This window comes from Fukomys damarensis, unplaced genomic scaffold (genome assembly GCF_012274545.1).
Source record: "Fukomys damarensis isolate Sample0158 unplaced genomic scaffold, DMR_v1.0_HiC HiC_scaffold_34, whole genome shotgun sequence".
NCBI classification, from domain to species: domain Eukaryota; kingdom Metazoa; phylum Chordata; class Mammalia; order Rodentia; family Bathyergidae; genus Fukomys; species Fukomys damarensis.
Window position 1 is genome coordinate 3,039,195 of NW_022900946.1, and position 4,178 is coordinate 3,043,372.

General features: G+C 47.5%; 1 long non-coding RNA gene across 1 annotated transcript; it reads left to right on the forward strand.

Annotated features, from left to right (window-relative positions):
• Positions 1-2,048: 2,048 nt before the first annotated feature.
• LOC104861875 lies at positions 2,049-3,886 on the forward strand. The gene is made up of 3 exons (XR_780141.1): positions 2,049-2,209; positions 3,285-3,401; positions 3,687-3,886. It is a non-coding gene; the product is annotated as an uncharacterized LOC104861875 (long non-coding RNA).
• The last annotated feature ends 292 nt before the right edge of the window (positions 3,887-4,178 follow it).

The following is a 4,178-nucleotide window of genomic DNA, read 5'->3' on the forward strand; positions in this document are numbered from 1 at the left end:
GGAACCCTGCTTTTCCTTTCCTACATTTGCCCTTACTCAGAGCCCTCCTTTGGATCTTAGATATTGTGGTCCTTCGTCCCTAATCCCTGCTCTTAAAATGAGACACAAGGTTCACAGTGCAATTATAAAATAGATTTCAAAATAATTTCAACACCCGACGCAGTCCCATTACCCGAGCTCATTTTCTTTCCACCCTGTAATGTCTGCAAGGTGTGACCAAAAAATACGGTGGATGTTTCAGTAAAAGGCACATTACCATTAATCCTGCTCAAAACACCCTCTGCCTTTTACTACACTCATCCCATCCTCCTTGCCGCTTTTGGAAACAGGTCTGGACGCTCTTTTCATGATTATCAGTGCAATGTGATCAAATCTATGATGAATGCCCCTGTTGCGTTCCAGCCCATGGAAAGGCAGCTCAGTAAAACAGTGAACTGTGTTCTCAGCCACTGGATCCGGAACCACGTGACATTTTGAATTGAGTCAGCAACAACAGGGCAACTAGAGGCACTCACAAAAGAGCAAGAAACTCAGAAAGCCACAAGAATGGTGGTAGAAGCATGTTTGAAGGGAAGGGCATATTCTGAGTGGGATTATTGGCAATGTGTCCTTTTTGGTAATTTAAAAAAAATTTAAACACTTTCTGTATTTTTCAATGACAACTCATACCTATTTAAAATCTCTAACCTTACTAAAACTAGAAGTTCCATTTGATCCAGCCATTCCCCTTCTTGGTGTCTTCCTGAAAGAAATCAAACATCCTACCACAGTGATATGTGTGCACCCGTGTTCCTAGCAGCGCAGTGTGTGTAATAGCTAAGCCCTGGAAGCAGCCCAAATGTCCATCGACCGATGAATGGATAAAGAAGATGTAGACACGACTCCGCCACAAAGAAGGATAAACTTGAGACATTTCTAGGTAAATGGACGCACCTCGAGACTGTATTCTTAAGTGAAATACATCAGACACACATGTTCAAACATTGCATGGTTTCTCTAGTGTGAGAAACCAAAAGTGTAAATAAGGAACAAAGTGTCTAATAGATATTGTGGAATAGGGAGAAAATATTCAAATGGGGAATGAGGAGGGAGGGAGAGGGAAAGAAAGGAAAGGAAAAGGAAAAAAAGAAGGAAAAATGGAAACAAAGCTTTTGTAAACAAAGAAGGGAAGAGGGGTTTAAGGGAGGGGAGGAGGGAAAGAATCAAGATAAATCACATACAGGTACAAATTCCATATGATGAGTGTTATCATTGTGTATATCTAAAATGTGCCAATAAAATTAATTATTTTAAAAATACCTAGCCTCAGTTCTCTGGTTCTATGCAGTCCTAATAGGCTGGCCACCAGGCTGAAGGCTTTGCCAGGTAAGCCACTGACACTGTGAATTGCATTGTGTAAGTCATCACCTGGCACGAGGCTGGGCTTCTGCAGGTAGGGAAACCAGGAGCAAGACAGGCGACGTTATTCTTCACTTCGTACATCTGGGGATGGCAGAGGTGGGACTTGAGCCCACTTTGTCTCTCCAGCTCTGCTTTCCTTTAACCTTGCCCATCCATTCTCAAGGTCCTCCCTGGACACGGAAGCCCCCGTCTTCGTCTGCTTCATCTGGTACGACAGACTGCCTGAGTCTGGGTCATTTATAAAGAGCAGAGGTTTCTCCCCCTTAGTTCTGGAGACCGGGAAGCCCAAGACCAAGACACCCGAGTATTTGGTGTCTGGTGGAGGACCAGCCGCTGGCTCCAAGATGGTGCCACGACGCTGCCTCTGGCAGAGGGCGGCAGTGCTGTGTGCACTCACAGGGCAGAAGGCCGAAGGCAGGAGCTCTGGATGCTGCATGAAGCCCCTTTCATAAGGGGCCTGATGCCCTCCGCTCACGAGGGAGGAGTTCCCGTGCCCTGACAGCCTCTTCATGTTATCACCTGAATTTTGGAAACACATTGAAGTGCAGCACTCTCGGGAAGCTCCTTGTGGCATCCACACCCCATGAATGCTCGAGCCCCTGGCCAGGATCCTCCTTGTCCTCAGTGGAAAAGCCAGAGCCCGACTCTGCTGACTGTTGCCAGTTGAGGGGTCTGCACTGCGCTGCCACTGCAGAGAGCTCAGTAGCAGCATGAGCAGCCCTCCGGGTTGCATGCTTTTCCCTCCATCTGAAGATGTGAAGCTGAGGAGGGAGGCAGAGGGCAGCACCTGAGGCCAAAAGGCTGGCAGGTGGGAAGGGGTTTGTATTCTTTCTATGCCTCAGTTTTCCCCTCACAGGACCAAAAATTTCCTGAGATGGAGTGGGCGCTCCCTGTGAGTATCCACTCCCCAGGGTAGCCCTTTTCCTCAGCAGGGATTTGATGAAATGGAACAGGAGACAGACAAGTTGACTTGTAGCACTTTTATTGGTTCACCTACTCAGCATGTCTTTTTTGTTTTGTTTCGGTTCGGTTCTATGGATTGAAGGCACATGCCAGGCAAACACTCTTAGCACTGAGCTACAACCTCAGCCCTTTCATTCATGTTCTTGAGATGAGGTCTTAATAAGTTGCCCAGGCCAGTTTGAACTTACAACCCTCCTATGTCGGTCTCCCAAGTAGCTGGGGTTGTAGGTGTGCAGCTCTAGGCCTGGCCTATATGTTTGAAGGAGAATTTACGAAGAGCCAGTCCTGAATGAGGGCACCACACAGGACAAAGTGTGTAATATGGAGACAAGTCTCAAGCTTCGCCAGCTGCAGCTGAGAGTTCTTTTAGAATTTTATTTGCTGCTTTGTGTTTTGGAATTCCACTTTTGTGTGGTCAGCAAAAAAGGAGAGACCTAGTGCTTCCTGATGTTTGGGGGAAGCCAGTCCGTCTCTAGAAGCTAACTAGAAATCACCCAATTCCAATCCTCATGGGCACCACGTTTCCCCAGCCTCGCCACTGGATCGTGCTTGGCACCATGGGCCAAGGAGGGCTGTGGCTCAGGTGAAGGACCACATAGCTGCCTGACCACGTCTAAATGGTCAGCTTCAGGTTGGTTTTTAAGCTGGGCTGAGGGACTGTTGAGAGCTACTTTGTGGTGTAGAGTGTACACTGCAGTAACCTTTGGGGCACAAATCTCCACAACAGTGGTTTTCAACCCCAACTGATCCTCAGAGTCATCGGGAATGAAATGAGATCAGGAGTGTGTTTTCTACTCCCAGAGACCCTGTTTCAAAAGGTCTGGGTAATGGAAGACCCACCCAGGGCTGGTGGAGTAGGGCGACAGATGATTTGGGGTGGGTGTACCTCCCGTATAACTTCCTGTCCTGCTCACCCCCAGAAACTCAGCTTTCAAAGGCCTCTGAGCTCCTTCCGCTGCAGCCATCTCCAGTGAGAAAGCACCCCCTCCTGGTGCCACGGAAACAAGGATTCTTGGTCCAGTTCCTCCAAGGAGCAGGTTGGCCATGCTCTTCTCCCTGGGGCAGGGGAGGTGGGAGGCAGAGGACCTGCCCAGGCGCCCCTTGTCCCTCAAACTCCAGATGTTTGGCACTGTTCCACCAGAGCAGACACAGCCCCGAATTCTGCCAGTCTGCCTGAGATCAGCATATTTTAATTAATCTCCTAGCCCTCCTGTTCAGGGGATATCATTTTAACTTTGAGAGCCGTCCGATAAAGTAGACATGGGGTGGCTCTACCTTGGAGATGCAGGCCAACCGTGTTGCAGAGGTAACTGTGCTCCCAGGGCTGCAGCTGCACAGCAGAAGGGAAGTGGGCCGGAGCACGCATGTCATTTACAACATTGAAATTGGATTCTTCCCAGCTGGGGAGCCGTCACCCTGTGGAGTCAGATCAATGTTCAGAGCACGATGCAAACTCATGCTGGGTTTTTGTATGGGCCTCACCCCATGGCTTTTGACAGTCAGTTGTTCAGTCAATAAACAATTATTGGGCACCCTGTTGTATTCTGGGGTCTGTGAGATGTATTTCTTGTCACTGTGTTCAAACTGTGCATGGGGTACTGTGTTGGGTGTTCATTCATTTGCAAGTATGCTCTGAACCTCTGTGACAGTAACTGGAATTATTGCCCAAAGTAATGCTAATGTTTTCCAGATGCTATAAATAAAGTGAGTATGTTTCAGATATTACAAAACGATATATGTATATATATATATATATATATATACATATATATATATGTATGTATATATATATATGAATTTGATTCTTCCAACAG